We start from the raw sequence: 19,733 nt of genomic DNA, 5'->3' as shown, positions 1-19,733 counted from the left end.
GAGGAGACCACAGTTTGGGGGGTGAGGAGAACACAGTTTGGGGGGGGTGAGGAGACCACAGTTTGGGGGGTGAGGAGACCACAGTTTGGGGGGTGAGGAGACCACAGTTTGGGGGGTGAGGAGACCCCACAGTTTGGGGGGTGAGGAGACCACAGTTTGGGGGGTGAGGAGACCACAGTTTGGGGGGTGAGGAGACCACAGTTTGGGGGGGGGTGTGAGGAGACCACAGTTTGGGGGGTGAGGAGACCACAGTTTGGGGGGTGAGGAGACCCCACAGTTTGAGGGGTGAGGAGACCACAGTTTGGGGGGTGAGGAGTCCCCACAGTTTGGCGGGTGAGGAGACCCACAGTTTGGGGGGTGAGGAGACCACAGTTTGGGGGGTGAGGAGACCACAGTTTGGGGGGTGAGGAGACCACAGTTTGGGGGGGGGGTGAGGAGACCACAGTTTGGGGGGTGAGGAGACCACAGTTTGGGGGGGGGTGTGAGGAAACCACAGTTTGGGTGGAGGGGTGTGAGGAGACCACAGTTTGGGGGGGGGTGTGAGGAGACCACAGTTTGGGGGGGAGTGTGAGGAGACCACAGTTTGGGTGGTGAGGAGACCACAGTTTGGGGGGGGGGGTGTGAGGAGACCACAGTTTTGGGGGGGGGGTGTGAGGAGACCACAGTTTGGGGGGGGTGTGAGGAGACCACAGTTTGTGGGGTAAGGAGACCACAGTTTGGGGGGTGAGGAGATCACAGTTTGGGGGGTGAGGAGATCACAGTTTGGGGGGTGAGGAGACCCACAGTTTGGGGGGTGAGGAGACCACAGTTTGGGGGGTGAGGAGACCACAGTTTGGGGGGGGTGAGGAGACCACAGTTTGTGGGGGTGAGGAGAACACAGTTTGGGGGGTGAGGAGACCACAGTTTGGGGGGTGAGGAGAACACAGTTTGGGGGGTGAGGAGAACACAGTTTGGGGGGGGTGAGGAGACCACAGTTTGTGGGGGTGAGGAGAACACAGTTTGGGGGGTGAGGAGACCACAGTTTGGGGGGTGAGGAGAACACAGTTTGGGGGGTGAGGAGACCACAGTTTGGGGAGGGATGAGGAGACCACAGTTTGGGGAGGGGTGAGGAGACCACAGTTTGGGGGGTGAGGAGAACACAGTTTGGGGGGTGCGGAGATCACAGTTTGGGGGGGTGAGGAGACCACAGTTTGGGGGTGAGGAGACCACAGTTTGGGGGTGAGGAGACCACAGTTTGGGGGGTGAGGAGACCACAGTTTTGGGGAGGGGGTGAGGAGACCACAGTTTGGGGGTGAGGAGACCACATTTTGGGGGTGAGGAGACCACAGTTTGGGGGTGAGGGTCCCACAGTTTGGGGGGTGAGGAGACCACAGTTTGGGGTGTGAGGAGACCACAGTTTGGGGGGGGGGTGAGGAGACCACAGTTTGGGAGGTGAGGAGACCACAGTTTGGGGTGTGAGGAGACCACAGTTTGGGGGGGGGGGTGAGGAGACCACAGTTTGGGGGGTGAGGAGACCACAGTTTGCGGGGGGGGGTATGAGGAGACCACAGTTTGGGGGGGGGGGTGTGAGGAGACCACAGTTTGGGGGGTGAGGAGACCACAGTTTGGGGGGGGGTGTGAGGAGACCACAGTTTGTGGGGGGTGTGAGGAGACCACAGTTTGGGGGGGGGGTGTGAGAAGACCACAGTTTGGGGGCTGAGGAGACCACAGTTTGGGGGGTGAGGAGACCACAGTTTGGGGGGTGAGGAGACCACAGTTTGGGGGGTTAGGAGACCCCACAGTTTGGGGGGTGAGGAGACCACAGTTTGGGGGGTGTGAGGAGACCACAGTTTGGGGGGTGAGGAGACCACAGTTTGGGGGGTGAGGAGACCACAGTTTTGGGGGGGGTGAGGAGACCACAGTTTGGGAGGTGAGGAGACCACAGTTTGGGGGGGGTGAGGAGACCACAGTTTGGGGGGGGTGAGGAGACCACAGTTTGGGGGGGGGGGGTGAGGAGACCACAGTTTGGGGGGTGAGGAGACCCCACAGTTTGGGGGGTGAGGAGACCACAGTTTTGGTGGGGGGGGGTGAGGAGACCACAGTTTGGGGGGTGAGGAGACCACAGTTTGGGGGGTGAGGAGACCACAGTTTGGGGGGGGGGTGAGGAGACCACAGTTTGGGGGCAGTGAGGAGACCACAGTTTGGGGGGTGAGGAGACCACAGTTTGGGGGGTGAGGAGACCACAGTTTTGGGGGGGGTGAGGAGACCACAGTTTGGGAGGTGAGGAGACCACAGTTTGGGGGGGGTGAGGAGACCACAGTTTGGGGGGGGTGAGGAGACCACAGTTTGGGGGGGGGTGTGAGGAGACCACAGTTTGGGGGGTGAGGAGACCCCACAGTTTGGGGGGTGAGGTGACCACAGTTTTGGTGGGGGGGGGTGAGGAGACCACAGTTTGGGGGGTGAGGAGACCACAGTTTGGGGGGTGAGGAGACCACAGTTTGGGGGGGGGGTGAGGAGACCACAGTTTGGGGGGGGGTGAGGAGACCACAGTTTGGGGAGGGGGGTGAGGAGACCACAGTTTGGGGGGTGAGGAGATCACAGTTTGGGGGGTGAGGAGACCACAGTTTGGGGGGGGGTGAGGAGACCACAGTTTGGGGGGAGTGAGGAGACCCACAGTTTGGGGGGGGGGGTGAGGAGTCCCCACAGTTTGGGGGGGTTGTGAGGAGACCACAGTTTGGGGGGGGTGTGAGGAGACCACAGTTTGGGGGGGGTGTGAGGAGACCACAGTTTGGGGGGTGAGGAGACCACAGTTTGGGGGGTGAGGAGACCACAGTTTGGGGGGTGAGGAGACCCCACAGTTTGGGGGGTGAGGAGACCACAGTTTGGGGGGTGAGGAGACCACAGTTTGGGGGGTGAGGAGACCACAGTTTGGGGAGTGTGAGGAGACCACAGTTTGGGGGGTGAGGAGACCACAGTTTGGGGGGTGAGGAGATCACAGTTTGGGGGGTGAGGAGACCCCACAGTTTGGGGGGGTGAGGAGACCACAGTTTGGGGGGGACGGTGAGGAGACCACAGTTTGGGGGGGAGTGAGGAGACCACAGTTTGGGGGGTGAGGAGACTACAGTTTGGGGGGGGGGGTGAGGAGACCTCAGTTTGAGGGGGTGAGGAGATCACAATTTGGGGGGGGGGTGAGGAGACCACAGTTTGGGGGGGGAAAGGAGACCACAGTTTGGGGGGTGAGGAGATCACAGTTTGGGGTGTGAGGAGACCACAGTTTGGGGGGAGAGGAGACCACAGTTTGGGGGGTGAGGAGACCACAGTTTGGGGGGTGAGGAGACCACGGTTTGGGGAGTGTGAGGAGACCACAGTTTGGGGGGTGAGGAGACCACAGTTTGGGGGGTGAGGAGATCACAGTTTGGGGGGGGGGGTGAGGAGACCACAGTTTGGGGGGTGAGGAGACCCCACAGTTTGGGGGGGTGAGGAGACCACAGTTTGGGGGGGACGGTGAGGAGACCACAGTTTGGGGGGGAGTGAGGAGACCACAGTTTGGGGGGTGAGGAGACCACAGTTTGGGGGGGGGGGTGAGGAGACCTCAGTTTGGGGGGTGAGGAGAACACAGTTTGGGGGGGGGTGTGAGGAGACCACAGTTTTGGGGGGGGTGTGAGGAGACCACAGTTTGGGGGGGTGAGGAGACCACAGTTTGGGGGGTGAGGAGATCACAGTTTGGGGGGTGAGGAGACCACAGTTTGGGGGGGGGTGAGGAGACCACAGTTTGAGGGGGTGAGGAGATCACAATTTGGGGGGGGGGGTGAGGAGACCACAGTTTGGGGGGGTGAGGAGACCACAGTTTGGGGGGTGAGGAGATCACAGTTTGGGGTGTGAGGAGACCACAGTTTGGGGGGTGTGAGGAGATCACAGTTTGGGGGGTGAGGAGACCACAGTTTGGGGGATGAGGAGACCACAGTTTTGGGGGGGGGTGAGGAGACCACAGTTTGGGCGGTGAGGAGACCACAGTTTTGGGGGGGGGGGGGTGAGGAGACCACAGTTTGGGGGGGGATGAGGAGACCACAGTTTGGGGGGGGGTGTGAGGAGACCACAGTTTGGGGGGTGAGGAGACCCCACAGTTTGGGGGGTGAGGAGACCACAGTTTTGGGGGGGGGGTGAGGAGACCACAGTTTGGGGGGTGAGGAGACCACAGTTTGGGGGGTGAGGAGACCACAGTTTGGGGGGGGTTGAGGAGACCACAGTTTGGGGGGGTTGAGGAGACCACAGTTTGGGGAGGGGGGTGAGGAGACCACAGTTTTGGGGGTGAGGAGACCACAGTTTGGGGGGTGAGGAGACCACAGTTTGGGGGGGGGGGGTGAGGAGACCACAGTTTGGGGGGGGTGAGGAGACCCACAGTTTGGGGGGGGGGTGAGGAGTCCCCACAGTTTGGGGGGGATGTGAGGAGACCACAGTTTGGGGGGGCTGTGAGGAGACCACAGTTTGGGGAGTGAGGAGACCACAGTTTGGGGGCTGAGGAGACCACAGTTTGGGGGGTGAGGAGACTACAGTTTGGGGGGTGAGGAGACCACAGTTTGGGGGGTGAGGAGACCACAGTTTGGGGGGTGTGAGGAGACCACAGTTTGGGGGGTGAGGAGACCACAGTTTGGGGGGTGAGGAGATCACAGTTTGGGGGGGGGGGTAAGGAGACCACAGTTTGGGGGGTGAGGAGACCCCACAGTTTGGGGGGTGAGGAGACCACAGTTTGGGGGGGGCTGTGAGGAGACCACAGTTTGGGGGGGAGTGAGGAGACCACAGTTTGGGATGTGAGGAGACCACAGTTTGGGGGGGGGGGGTGAGGAGACCACAGTTTGGGGGGTGAGGAGAACACAGTTTGGGGGGGGGTGTGAGGAGACCACAGTTTAGGGGGGGTGTGAGGAGACCACAGTTTGGGGGGGGTGAGGAGACCACAGTTTGGGGGGTGAGGAGATCACAGTTTGGGGGGTGAGGAGACCACAGTTTGGGGGGTGAGGAGACCCCACAGTTTGGGGGGTGAGGAGACCACAGTTTTGGGGGGGGGGTGAGGAGACCACAGTTTGGGGGGGGTGAGGAGACCCACAGTTTGGGGAGGGGGGTGAGGAGACCACAGTTTTGGGGGTGAGGAGACCACAGTTTGGGGGGTGAGGAGACCACAGTTTGGGGGGGGGGGTGAGGAGACCACAGTTTGGGGGGGGTGAGGAGACCCACAGTTTGGGGGGGGGGTGAGGAGTCCCCACAGTTTGGGGGGGATGTGAGGAGACCACAGTTTGGGGGGGCTGTGAGGAGACCACAGTTTGGGGAGTGAGGAGACCACAGTTTGGGGGCTGAGGAGACCACAGTTTGGGGGGTGAGGAGACTACAGTTTGGGGGGTGAGGAGACCACAGTTTAGGGGGTGAGGAGACCACAGTTTGGGGGGTGTGAGGAGACCACAGTTTGGGGGGTGAGGAGACCACAGTTTGGGGGGTGAGGAGATCACAGTTTGGGGGGGGGGGGGTAAGGAGACCACAGTTTGGGGGGTGAGGAGACCCCACAGTTTGGGGGGTGAGGAGACCACAGTTTGGGGGGGGCTGTGAGGAGACCACAGTTTGGGGGGGAGTGAGGAGACCACAGTTTGGGATGTGAGGAGACCACAGTTTGGGGGGGGGGGGGTGAGGAGACCACAGTTTGGGGGGTGAGGAGAACACAGTTTGGGGGGGGGTGTGAGGAGACCACAGTTTAGGGGGGGTGTGAGGAGACCACAGTTTGGGGGGGGTGAGGAGACCACAGTTTGGGGGGTGAGGAGATCACAGTTTGGGGGGTGAGGAGACCACAATTTGGGGGGGGTGAGGAGACCACAGTTTGGGGGGGTGAGGAGATCACAATTTGGGGGGGGTGAGGAGACCACAGTTTGGGGGGGTGAGGAGACCACAGTTTGGGGGTGAGGAGACCACATTTTGGGGGTGAGGAGACCACAGTTTGGGGGTGAGGGTCCCACAGTTTGGGGGGTGAGGAGACCACAGTTTGGGGTGTGAGGAGACCACAGTTTGGGGGGGGGGTGAGGAGACCACAGTTTGGGGGGTGAGGAGACCACAGTTTGGGGTGTGAGGAGACCACAGTTTGGGGGGGGGGTGAGGAGACCACAGTTTGGGGGGTGAGGAGACCACAGTTTGCGGGGGGGGGTATGAGGAGACCACAGTTTGGGGGGGGGGTGTGAGGAGACCACAGTTTGGGGGGTGAGGAGACCACAGTTTGGGGGGGGGTGTGAGGAGACCACAGTTTGTGGGGGGTGTGAGGAGACCACAGTTTGGGGGGGGGGTGTGAGAAGACCACAGTTTGGGGGCTGAGGAGACCACAGTTTGGGGGGTGAGGAGACCACAGTTTGGGGGGTGAGGAGACCACAGTTTGGGGGGTTAGGAGACCCCACAGTTTGGGGGGTGAGGAGACCACAGTTTGGGGGGTGTGAGGAGACCACAGTTTGGGGGGTGAGGAGACCACAGTTTGGGGGGTGAGGAGACCACAGTTTTGGGGGGGGTGAGGAGACCACAGTTTGGGAGGTGAGGAGACCACAGTTTGGGGGGGGTGAGGAGACCACAGTTTGGGGGGGGGTGAGGAGACCACAGTTTGGGGGGGGGGTGTGAGGAGACCACAGTTTGGGGGGTGAGGAGACCCCACAGTTTGGGGGGTGAGGAGACCACAGTTTTGGTGGGGGGGGGTGAGGAGACCACAGTTTGGGGGGTGAGGAGACCACAGTTTGGGGGGTGAGGAGACCACAGTTTGGGGGGGGGGTGAGGAGACCACAGTTTGGGGGGTGTGAGGAGACCACAGTTTGGGGGGTGAGGAGACCACAGTTTGGGGGGTGAGGAGACCACAGTTTTGGGGGGGGTGAGGAGACCACAGTTTGGGAGGTGAGGAGACCACAGTTTGGGGGGGGTGAGGAGACCACAGTTTGGGGGGGGGGTGTGAGGAGACCACAGTTTGGGGGGTGAGGAGACCTCACAGTTTGGGGGGTGAGGAGACCACAGTTTTGGTGGGGGGGGGTGAGGAGACCACAGTTTGGGGGGTGAGGAGACCACAGTTTGGGGGGTGAGGAGACCACAGTTTGGGGGGGGGGGTGAGGAGACCACAGTTTGGGGGGGGGTGAGGAGACCACAGTTTGGGGAGGGGGGTGAGGAGACCACAGTTTGGGGGGTGAGGAGATCACAGTTTGGGGGGTGAGGAGACCACAGTTTGGGGGGGGGGGTGAGGAGACCACAGTTTGGGGGGAGTGAGGAGACCCACAGTTTGGGGGGGGGGTGAGGAGTCCCCACAGTTTGGGGGGGGTTGTGAGGAGACCACAGTTTGGGGGGGGTGTGAGGAGACCACAGTTTGGGGGGGGTGTGAGGAGACCACAGTTTGGGGGGTGAGGAGACCACAGTTTGGGGGGTGAGGAGACCACAGTTTGGGGGGTGAGGAGACCCCACAGTTTGGGGGGTGAGGAGACCACAGTTTGGGGGGTGAGGAGACCACAGTTTGGGGGGTGAGGAGACCACAGTTTGGGGAGTGTGAGGAGACCACAGTTTGGGGGGTGAGGAGACCACAGTTTGGGGGGTGAGGAGATCACAGTTTGGGGGGGTGAGGAGACCCCACAGTTTGGGGGGGTGAGGAGACCACAGTTTGGGGGGGACGGTGAGGAGACCACAGTTTGGGGGGGAGTGAGGAGACCACAGTTTGGGGGGTGAGGAGACTACAGTTTGGGGGGGGGGGGTGAGGAGACCTCAGTTTGAGGGGGTGAGGAGATCACAATTTGGGGGGGGGGTGAGGAGACCACAGTTTGGGGGGGGAAAGGAGACCACAGTTTGGGGGGTGAGGAGATCACAGTTTGGGGTGTGAGGAGACCACAGTTTGGGGGGAGAGGAGACCACAGTTTGGGGGGTGAGGAGACCACAGTTTGGGGGGTGAGGAGACCACGGTTTGGGGAGTGTGAGGAGACCACAGTTTGGGGGGTGAGGAGACCACAGTTTGGGGGGTGAGGAGATCACAGTTTGGGGGGGGGGGTGAGGAGACCACAGTTTGGGGGGTGAGGAGACCCCACAGTTTGGGGGGGTGAGGAGACCACAGTTTGGGGGGGACGGTGAGGAGACCACAGTTTGGGGGGGAGTGAGGAGACCACAGTTTGGGGGGTGAGGAGACCACAGTTTGGGGGGGGGGGGTGAGGAGACCTCAGTTTGGGGGGTGAGGAGAACACAGTTTGGGGGGGGGGTGTGAGGAGACCACAGTTTTGGGGGGGGTGTGAGGAGACCACAGTTTGGGGGGGTGAGGAGACCACAGTTTGGGGGGTGAGGAGATCACAGTTTGGGGGGTGAGGAGACCACAGTTTGGGGGGGGGTGAGGAGACCACAGTTTGAGGGGGTGAGGAGATCACAATTTGGGGGGGGGGGTGAGGAGACCACAGTTTGGGGGGGTGAGGAGACCACAGTTTGGGGGGTGAGGAGATCACAGTTTGGGGTGTGAGGAGACCACAGTTTGGGGGGTGTGAGGAGATCACAGTTTGGGGGGTGAGGAGACCACAGTTTGGGGGATGAGGAGACCACAGTTTTGGGGGGGGGTGAGGAGACCACAGTTTGGGCGGTGAGGAGACCACAGTTTTGGGGGGGGGGGGGTGAGGAGACCACAGTTTGGGGGGGGATGAGGAGACCACAGTTTGGGGGGGGGTGTGAGGAGACCACAGTTTGGGGGGTGAGGAGACCCCACAGTTTGGGGGGTGAGGAGACCACAGTTTTGGGGGGGGGGTGAGGAGACCACAGTTTGGGGGGTGAGGAGACCACAGTTTGGGGGGTGAGGAGACCACAGTTTGGGGGGGGTTGAGGAGACCACAGTTTGGGGGGGTTGAGGAGACCACAGTTTGGGGAGGGGGGTGAGGAGACCACAGTTTTGGGGGTGAGGAGACCACAGTTTGGGGGGTGAGGAGACCACAGTTTGGGGGGGGGTGAGGAGACCACAGTTTGGGGGGGGTGAGGAGACCCACAGTTTGGGGGGGGGGGTGAGGAGTCCCCACAGTTTGGGGGGGATGTGAGGAGACCACAGTTTGGGGGGGCTGTGAGGAGACCACAGTTTGGGGAGTGAGGAGACCACAGTTTGGGGGCTGAGGAGACCACAGTTTGGGGGGTGAGGAGACTACAGTTTGGGGGGTGAGGAGACCACAGTTTGGGGGGTGAGGAGACCACAGTTTGGGGGGTGTGAGGAGACCACAGTTTGGGGGGTGAGGAGACCACAGTTTGGGGGGTGAGGAGATCACAGTTTGGGGGGGGGGTAAGGAGACCACAGTTTGGGGGGTGAGGAGACCCCACAGTTTGGGGGGTGAGGAGACCACAGTTTGGGGGGGGCTGTGAGGAGACCACAGTTTGGGGGGGAGTGAGGAGACCACAGTTTGGGATGTGAGGAGACCACAGTTTGGGGGGGGGTGAGGAGACCACAGTTTGGGGGGTGAGGAGAACACAGTTTGGGGGGGGGGTGTGAGGAGACCACAGTTTAGGGGTGGTGTGAGGAGACCACAGTTTGGGGGGGGTGAGGAGACCACAGTTTGGGGGGTGAGGAGATCACAGTTTGGGGGGTGAGGAGACCACAATTTGGGGGGGGTGAGGAGACCACAGTTTGGGGGGGTGAGGAGATCACAATTTGGGGGGGGTGAGGAGACCACAGTTTGGGGGGGTGAGGAGACCACAGTTTGGGGGGTGAGGAGATCACAGTTTGGGGTGTGAGGAGACCACAGATTGGGGTGTGAGGAGACCACAGTTTGGGGGGTGTGAGGAGACCACAGTTTGGGGTGTGAGGAGACCACAGTTTGGGGGGTGAGGAGACCACAGTTTGGGGGGGGGGTGTGAGGAGACCACAGTTTGGGGGGTGAGGAGACCACAGTTTGGGGGGTGAGTAGACCCACAGTTTGGGGGGTGAGGAGACCACAGTTTGGGGGGTGAGGAGACCACAGTTTTGGGGGGGTGAGGAGACCACAGTTTGGGGGGTGAGGAGAACACAGTTTGGGGGGTGAGGAGAACACAGTTTGGGGGGGGTGAGGAGACCACAGTTTGAGGGGTGGGGAGACCACAGTTTGGGGGGTGAGGAGAACACAGTTTGGGGTGGTGAGGAGACCACAGTTTGGGGGGTGAGGAGACCACAGTTTGGGGGATGTGAGGAGACCACAGTTTGGGGGGTGAGGAGACCACAGTTTGGGGGGTGAGGAGACCACAGTTTGGGGGGTGAGGAGACCACAGTTTGGGGGGGGTGTGAGGAGACCACAGTTTGGGGGGTGAGGAGACCACAGTTTGGGGGGTGAGGAGACCACAGTTTCGGGGGGTGAGGAGACCACAGTTTGGGGGGTGAGGAGACCACAGTTTGGGAGGTGGGGAGGAGACCACAGTTTGGGGGGGTGCCGGTGAAGTGAGACGACCCCCCACGTTTGGGTGAGGAGACCACAGTTTGGGGGTGAGTGAGGAGACCACAGTTTGGGGGGTGAGGAGACCACAGTTTGGGGGGGTGAGGAGATCACAGTTTGGGGTGTGAGGAGACCACAGTTTGGGGGGGGGTGAGGAGACCACAGTTTGGGGGGTGAGGAGACCACAGTTTGGGGGGTGAGGAGACCACAGTTTTGGGGGGGTGAGGAGACCACAGTTTGGGAGGTGAGGAGACCACAGTTTGGGGGGGGGGTGAGGAGACCACAGTTTGGGGGGGGGGTGAGGAGACCACAGTTTGGGGGGGGTGTGAGGAGACCACAGTTTGGGGGGTGAGGAGACCCCACAGTTTGGGGGGTGAGGAGACCACAGTTTTGGGGGGGGGGGGTGAGGAGACCACAGTTTGGGGGGTGAGGAGACCACAGTTTGGGGGGTGAGGAGACCACAGTTTGGGGGGGGTTGAGGAGACCACAGTCTGGGGAGGGGGGTGAGGAGACCACAGTTTGGGGGGTGAGGAGACCACAGTTTGGGGGGTGAGGAGACCACAGTTTGGGGGGGGGGGTGAGGAGACCACGGTTTGGGGGGGGTGAGGAGACCCACAGTTTGGGGGGGGGGTGAGGAGTCCCCACAGTTTGGGGGGGGGTGTGAGGAGACCACAGTTTGGGGGGTGAGGAGACCACAGTTTGGGGGGTGAGGAGACCCCACAGTTTGAGGGGTGAGGAGACCACAGTTTTGGGGGTGAGGAGACCACAGTTTGGGGAGTGAGGAGACCACAGTTTGGGGGGGTGTGAGGAGACCACAGTTTGGGGGGTGAGGAGACCACAGTTTGGGGGGTGAGGAGATCACAGTTTGGGGGGTGGGGTGAGGAGACTACAGTTTGGGGGGTGAGGAGACCCCACAATTTGGGGGGTGAGGAGAACACAGTTTGGGGGGGGCTGTGAGGAGACCACAGTTTGGGGGGGAGTGAGGAGACCACAGTTTGGGGGGTGAGGAGACCACAGTTTGGGGGGGGGTGAGGAGACCACAGTTTGGGGGGTGAGGAAAACACAGTTTGGGGGGGGTGTGAGGAGACCACAGTTTAGGGGGGTGTGAGGAGACCACAGTTTGGGGGGGTGAGGAGACCACAGTTTGGGGGGTGAGGAGATCACAGTTTGGGGGGTGAGGAGACCACAGTTTGGGGGGGGTGAGGAGACCACAGTTTGGGGGGGTGAGGAGATCACAATTTGGGGGGGGTGAGGAGACCACAGTTTGGGGGGTGAGGAGACCACAGTTTGGGGTGTGAGGAGACCACAGTTTGGGGTGTGAGGAGACCACAGTTTGGGGTGTGAGGACACCACAGTTTGGGGGGTGAGGAGACCACAGTTTGGGGGGGGGGTGTGAGGAGACCACAGTTTGGGGGGTGAGGAGACCACAGTTTGGGGGGTGAGTAGACCCACACTTTGGGGGGTGAGGAGACCACAGTTTGGGGGGTGAGGAGACCACAGTTTGGGGGGTGTGAGGAGACCACAATTTGGGGTGTGAGGACACCACAGTTTGGGGGGTGAGGAGACCACAGTTTGGGGGGGGGGTGTGAGGAGACCACAGTTTGGGGGGTGAGGAGACCACAGTTTGGGGGGTGAGTAGACCCACACTTTGGGGGGTGAGGAGACCACAGTTTGGGGGGTGAGGAGACCACAGTTTGGGGGGTGAGGAGACCACAGTTTTGGGGGGGGTGAGGAGACCACAGTTTGGGGGGTGAAGAGACCACAGTTTGGGGGGTGAGGAGAACACAGTTTGGGGGGTGAGGAGAACCCACAGTTTGGGGGGTGAGGAGACCACAGTTTGGGGGGGGGCGGTGAGGAGACCACAGTTTGGGGGGAGTGAGGAGACCACAGTTTGGGGGGTGAGGAGACCACAGTTTTGGGGGGGTAAGGAGACCACAGTTTGGGGGGTGAGGAGAACACAGTTTGGGGGGGTGGTGTGAGGAGACCACAGTTTAGGGGGGGGTGTGAGGAGACCACAGTTTGGGGGGGTGAGGAGACCACAGTTTGGGGGGTGAGGAGATCACAGTTTGGGGGGTGAGGAGACCACAGTTTGGGGGGGGTGAGGAGACCACAGTTTGGGGGGGTGAGGAGACCACAGTTTGGGGGGGTGAGGAGATCACAATTTGGGGGGGGGTGAGGAGATCACAGTTTGGGGGGTGAGGAGATCACAGTTTGGGGGGTGAGGAGACCCACAGTTTGGGGGGTGAGGAGACCACAGTTTGGGGGGGGGTGAGGAGACCACAGTTTGGGGGGTGAGGAGATCACAGTTTGGGGGGTGAGGAGACCCACAGTTTGGGGGGTGAGGAGACCACAGTTTGGGGGGTGAGGAGAACACAGTTTGGGGGGGGTGAGGAGACCACAGTTTGGGGGGTGAGGAGAACACAGTTTGGGGGGTGAGGAGACCACAGTTTGGGGTGTGAGGAGACCACAGTATGGGGGGTGAGGAGACCACAGTTTGGGGGGGGGGTGTGAGGAGACCACAGTTTGGGGGGTGAGGAGACCACAGTTTGGGGGGGTGAGGAGACCACAGTTTGGGGGTGAGGAGACCACAGTTTGGGGGGTGTGAGGAGACCACAGTTTGGGGGGTGAGGAGATCACAGTTTGGGGGGTGAGGAGACCCACAGTTTGGGGGGTGACGAGACCACAGTTTGGGGGGGGTGAGGAGACCACAGTTTGGGGGGTGTGAGGAGACCACAGTTTGGGGGGTGAGGAGATCACAGTTTGGGGGGTGAGGAGACCCACAGTTTGGGGGGTGAGGAGACCACAGTTTGGGTGGGGGTGTGAGGAGATCACAGTTTGGGGGGGGGGGGGTGAGGAGACCACAGTTTGGGGGGGGTGTGAGGAGACCACAGTTTGGGGGGGGTGTGAGGAGACCACAGTTTGGGGGGTGAGGAGACCACAGTTTGGGGGGTGAGGAGACCCCACAGTTTGGGGGGTGAGGAGACCACAGTTTGGGGGGTGAGGAGACCACAGTTTGGGGGGGGGGTGTGAGGAGACCACAGTTTGGGGGGTGAGGAGACCACAGTTTGGGGGGTGAGGAGACCCCACAGTTTGGGGGGTGAGGAGACCACAGTTTGGGGGGTGAGGAGTCCCCACAGTTTGGCGGGTGAGGAGACCCACAGTTTGCGGGGTGAGGAGACCACAGTTTGGGGGGTGAGGAGACCACAGTTTGGGGGGTGAGGAGACCACAGTTTGGGGGGAGTGTGAGGAGACCACAGTTTGGGGGGTGAGGAGACCACAGTTTGGGGGGGGGTGTGAGGAGACCACAGTTTGGGGGGGGGGGGGTGTGAGGAGACCACAGTTTGGGGGGGGATGTGAGGAGACCACAGTTTGGGGGGGAGTGTGAGGAGACCACAGTTTGGGGGGTGAGGAGACCACAGTTTGGGGGGGGGGTGTGAGGAGACCACAGTTTTGGGGGGGGGGGGTGTGAGGAGACCACAGTTTGGGGGGGGTGTGAGGAGACCACAGTTTGTGGGGTAAGGAGACCACAGTTTGGGGGGTGAGGAGATCACAGTTTGGGGGGGGAGAAGACCACAGTTTGGGGGGTGAGGAGATCACAGTTTGGGGGGTGAGGAGACCACAGTTTGGGGGGTGAGGAGAACACAGTTTGGGGGGGGTGAGGAGACCACAGTTTGTGGGGGTGAGGAGAACACAGTTTGGGGGGTGAGGAGACCACAGTTTGGGGGGTGAGGAGAACACAGTTTGGGGGGTGAGGAGACCACAGTTTGGGGAGGGGTGAGGAGACCACAGTTTGGGGAGGGGTGAGGAGACCACAGTTTGGGGTGTGAGGAGACCACAGTTTGGGGGGGGGGGTGAGGAGACCACAGTTTGGGGGGTGAGGAGACCACAGTTTGGGGGGGGGGTATGAGGAGACCACAGTTTGGGGGGGGGGGTGTGAGGAGACCACAGTTTGGGGGGTGAGGAGACCACAGTTTGGGGGGGGGGTGTGAGGAGACCACAGTTTGTGGGGGGGTGTGAGGAGACCACAGTTTGGGGGGGGGTGTGAGAAGACCACAGTTTGGGGGGTGAGGAGACCACAGTTTGGGGGGTGAGGAGACCACAGTTTGGGCGGTGAGGAGACCACAGTTTGGGGGGTGAGGAGACACCATAGTTTGGGGGGTGAGGAGACCACAGTTTGGGGGGTGTGAGGAGACCACAGTTTGGGGGGTGAGGAGACCACAGTTTGGGGGGTGAGGAGACCACAGTTTTGGGGGGGGTGAGGAGACCACAGTTTGGGAGGTGAAGAGACCACAGTTTGGGGGGGGTGAGGAGACCACAGTTTGGGGGGGGTGAGGAGACCACAGTTTGGGGGGTGAGGAGACCACAGTTTGGGGGGTGAGGAGACCACAGTTTGGGGGGGGGGTGAGGAGACCACAGTTTGGGGGGGGTGAGGAGACCACAGTTTGGGGAGGGTGGTGAGGAGACCACAGTTTGGGGGGTGAGGAGATCACAGTTTGGGGGGTGAGGAGACCACAGTTTGGGGGGGGGGTGAGGAGACCACAGTTTGGGGGGGGTGAGGAGACCCACAGTTTGGGGGGGGGTGAGGAGTCCCCACATTTGGGGGGGCTGTGAGGAGACCACAGTTTGGGGGGGGGTGTGAGGAGACCACAGTTTGGGGGTGAGGAGACCACAGTTTGGGGGGTGAGGAGACCACAGTTTGGGGGGTGAGGAGACCACAGTTTGGGGGGTGAGGAGACCACAGTTTGGGGGGTGAGGAGACCACAGTTTGGGGAGTGTGAGGAGACCACAGTTTGGGGGGTGAGGAGACCACAGTTTGGGGGGGACGGTGAGGAGACCACAGTTTGGGGGGGAGTGAGGAGACCACAGTTTGGGGGGTGAGGAGACCACAGTTTGGGGGTGGGGTGAGGAGACCTCAGTTTGGGGGGTGAGGAGAACACAGTTTGGGGGGGGGTGTGAGGAGACCACAGTTTTGGGGGGGGTGTGAGGAGACCACAGTTTGGGGGGGTGAGGAGACCACAGTTTGGGGGGTGAGGAGATCACAGTTTGGGGGGTGAGGAGAGAGACCACAGTTTGGGGGGGGTGAGGAGACCACAGTTTGAGGGGGTGAGGAGATCACAATTTGGGGGGGGGTGAGGAGACCACAGTTTGGGGGGTGAGGAGACCCCACAGTTTGGGGGGTGAGGAGACCACAGTTTGGGGGGTGAGGAGACCACAGTTTGGGGGGTGAGGAGACCACAGTTTTGGGGGGGGTGAGGAGACCACAGTTTGGGGGGTGAGGAGACCACAGTTTGGGGGTTGAGGAGAACACAGTTTGGGGGGGTGAGGAGACCCACAGTTTGGGGGGGGGTGAGGAGTCCCCACAGTTTGGGGGGGGTGTGAGGAGACCACAGTTTGGGGGGGCTGTGAGGAGACCACAGTTTGGGGGGTGAGGAGACCACAGTTTGGGGGGTGAGGAGACCACAATTTTGGGGGTGAGGAGACCACAGTTTGGGGAGTGAGGAGACCACAGTTTGGGGGGGTGTGAGGAGACCACAGTTTGGGGGGTGAGGAGACCACAGTTTGGGGGGTGAGGAGATCACAGTTTGGGGGGTGGGGTGAGGAGACCACAGTTTGGGGGGTGAGGAGACCCCACAGTTTGGGGGGTGAGGAGAACACAGTTTGGGGGGGGGCTGTGAGGAGACCACAGTTTGGGGGGGAGTGAGGAGACCACAGTTTGGGGGGTGAGGAGACCACAGTTTGGGGGGGGGTGAGGAGACCACAGTTTGGGGGGTGAGGAAAACACAGTTTGGGGGGGGGGGTGTGAGGAGACCACAGTTTAGGGGGGGTGTGAGGAGACCACAGTTTGGGGGGGTGAGGAGACCACAGTTTGGGGGGTTAGAAGATCACAGTTTGGGGGGTGAGGAGACCACAGTTTGGGGGGGGTGAGGAGACCACAGTTTGGGGGGGTGAGGAGATCACAATTTGGGGGGGGTGAGGAGACCACAGTTTGGGGGGTGAGGAGACCACAGTTTGGGGTGTGAGGAGACCACAGTTTGGGGTGTGAGGAGACCACAGTTTGGGGGGTGTGAGGAGACCACAATTTGGGGTGTGAGGAGACCACAGTTTGGGGGGTGAGGAGACCACAGTTTGGGGGGGGGTGTGAGGAGACCACAGTTTGGGGGGTGAGGAGACCACAGTTTGGGGGGTGAGTAGACCCACAGTTTGGGGGGTGAGGAGACCACAGTTTGGGGGGTGAGGAGACCACAGTTTGGGGGGTGAGGAGACCACAGTTTTGGGGGGGGTGAGGAGACCACAGTTTGGGGGGTGAGGAGACCACAGTTTGGGGGGTGAGGAGAACACAGTTTGGGGGGTGAGGAGAACACAGTTTGGGGTGGGGTGAGGAGACCACAGTTTGGGGGGTGAAGAGAGCACAGTTTGGGGGGTGTGAGGAGACCACAGTTTGGGGGGTGAGGAGACCACAGTTTGGGGGGTGAGGAGACCCACAGTTTGGGGGGTGAGGAGACCACAGTTTGGGGTGTGTGAGGAGACCACAGTTTGGGGGGTGAGGAGACCACAGTTTGGGGGGTGAGGAGATCACAGTTTGGGGGGGGGGTGAGGAGACTACAGTTTGGGGGGTGAGGAGACCCCACAGTTTGGGGGGTGAGGAGACCACAGTTTGGGGGGAGCGGTGAGGAGACCACAGTTTGGGGGGGAGTGAGGAGACCACAGTTTGGGGGGTGAGGAGACCACAGTTTGGGGGGGGGGTGAGGAGACCACAGTTTAGGGGGGGGTGTGAGGAGACCACAGTTTAGGGGGGGATGTGAGGAGACCACAGTTTGGGGGGGTGAGGAGACCACAGTTTGGGGGGTGAGGAGATCACAGTTTGGGGGGTGAGGAGACCACAGTTTGGGGGGGGTGAGGAGACCACAGTTTGGGGGGGTGAGGAGATCACAATTTGGGGGGGGTGAGGAGATCACAGTTTGGGGGGTGAGGAGATCACAGTTTGTGGGGTGAGGAGACCCACAGTTTGGGGTGTGAGGAGACCACAGTTTGGGGGGTGAGGAGACCACAGTTTGGGGGGTGTGAGGAGACCACAGTATGGGGGGTGAGGAGACCACAGTTTGGGGGGTGAGGAGATCACAGTTTGGGGGGTGAGGAGACCCACAGTTTGGGGGGTGAGGAGACCACAGTTTGGGGGGTGAGGAGACCACAGTTTGGGGGGTGAGGAGACCACAGTTTGGGCTGTGAGGAAACCACAGTTTGGGGGGTGAGGAGACCACAGTTTGGGGGGTGAGGAGACCACAGTTTGGGGGGTGTGAGGAGACCACAGTATGGGGGGTGAGGAGACCACAGTTTGGGGGGTGAGGAGATCACAGTTTGGGGGGTGAGGAGACCCACAGTTTGGGGGGTGAGGAGACCACAGTTTGGGGGGTGAGGAGAACACAGTTTGGGGGGGGTGAGGAGACCACAGTTTGGGGGGTGAGGAGAACACAGTTTGGGGGGTGAGGAGACCACAGTTTGGGGGGTGAGGAGAACACAGTTTGGGGGGTGAGGAGACCACAGTTTGGGGGGGGGTGAGGAGACCACAGTTTGGGGGGTGAGGAGAACACAGTTTGGGGGGTGAGGAGATCACAGTTTGGGGGGGTGAGGAGACCACAGTTTGGGGGTGAGGAGACCACAGTTTGGGGGTGAGGAGACCACAGTTTGGGGGGTGAGGAGACCACAGTTTTGGGGAGGGGGTGAGGAGACCACAGTTTGGGGGTGAGGAGACCACATTTTGGGGGTGAGGAGACCACAGTTTGTGGGTGAGGGTCCCACAGTTTGGGGGGTGAGGAGACCACAGTTTGGGGTGTGAGGAGACCACAGTTTGGGGGGGGGGTGAGGAAACCACAGTTTGGGGGGTGAGGAGACCACAGTTTGGGGGGGCTATGAGGAGACCACAGTTTGGGGGGGGGGTGTGAGGAGACCACAGTTTGGGGGGTGAGGAGACCCACAGTTTGGGGGTGAGGAGACCACAGTTTGGGGGGTGAGGAGACCACAGTTTGGGCTGTGAGGAAACCACAGTTTGGGGGGTGAGGAGACCACAGTTTGGGGGGTGAGGAGACCACAGTTTGGGGGGTGAGGAGACCACAGTTTGGGGGTGAGGAGACCACAGTTTGGGGGTGAGGAGACCACAGTTTGGGGGGTGAGGAGACCACAGTTTTGGGGAGGGGGTGAGGAGACCACAGTTTGGGGGTGAGGAGACCACATTTTGGAGGTGAGGAGACCACAGTTTGGGGGTGAGGGTCCCACAGTTTGGGGGGTGAGGAGACCATAGTTTGGGGTGTGAGGAGACCACAGTTTGGGGGGGGGGGTGAGCAGACCACAGTTTGGGGGGTGAGGAGACCACAGTTTGGGGGGGGGGTATGAGGAGACCACAGTTAGGGGGGGGGGGCTGTGAGGAGACCACAGTTTGGGGGGTGAGGAGACCACAGTTTGGGGGGGGGTGTGAGGAGACCACAGTTTGTGGGGGGGTGTGAGGAGACCACAGTTTGGGGGGGGGTGTGAGAAGACCACAGTTTGGGGGGTGAGGAGACCACAGTTTGGGGGGTGAGGAGACCCCACAGTTTGGGGGGTGAGGAGACCACAGTTTGGGGGGTGAGGAGACCACAGTTTGGGGGGTGTGAGGAGACCACAGTTTGAGGGGTGAGGAGACCACAGTTTGGGGGGTGAGGAGACCACAGTTTTGGGGGGGGTGAGGAGACCACAGTTTGGGAGGTGAGGAGACCACAGTTTGCGGGGGGGGGGGGGGTGAGGAGACCACAGTTTGGGGTGGGGTGAGGAGACCACAGTTTGGGGGGGGGTGTGAGGAGACCACAGTTTGGGGGGTGAGGAGACCCCACAGTTTGGGGGGTGAGGAGACCACAGTTTTGGGGGGGGGTGAGGAGACCACAGTTTTGGGGGTGAGGAGACCACAGTTTTGGGGGTGAGGAGACCACAGTTTGGGGGGGGTGAGGAGACCACAGTTTAGGGGGGGGGTGAGGAGACCACAGTTTGGGGAGGGGGGTGAGGAGACCACAGTTTGGGGGTGAGGAGACCACAGTTTGGGGGGGGAGGAGACCACAGTTTTGGGGGGGGGGTGAGGAGACCACAGTTTGGGGGGGGTGAGGAGACCCACAGTTTGGGGGGGGGGGGGTGAGGAGTCCCCACAGTTTGGGGGGGGTGTGAGGAGACCACAGTGTGGGGGGGGGTGTGAGGAGACCACAGTTTTGGGGGTGAGGAGATCACAGTTTGGGGGGTGAGGAGACCACAGTTTGGGGGGTGAGGAGACCACAGTTTGGGGGGTGAGGAGACCACAGTTTGGGGGGTGAGGAGACCACAGTTTGG

This window comes from Pristiophorus japonicus, unplaced genomic scaffold (genome assembly GCF_044704955.1).
Source record: "Pristiophorus japonicus isolate sPriJap1 unplaced genomic scaffold, sPriJap1.hap1 HAP1_SCAFFOLD_723, whole genome shotgun sequence".
Classification (NCBI taxonomy): domain Eukaryota; kingdom Metazoa; phylum Chordata; class Chondrichthyes; family Pristiophoridae; genus Pristiophorus; species Pristiophorus japonicus.
Note: the sequence above shows the minus strand (reverse complement) of the source record.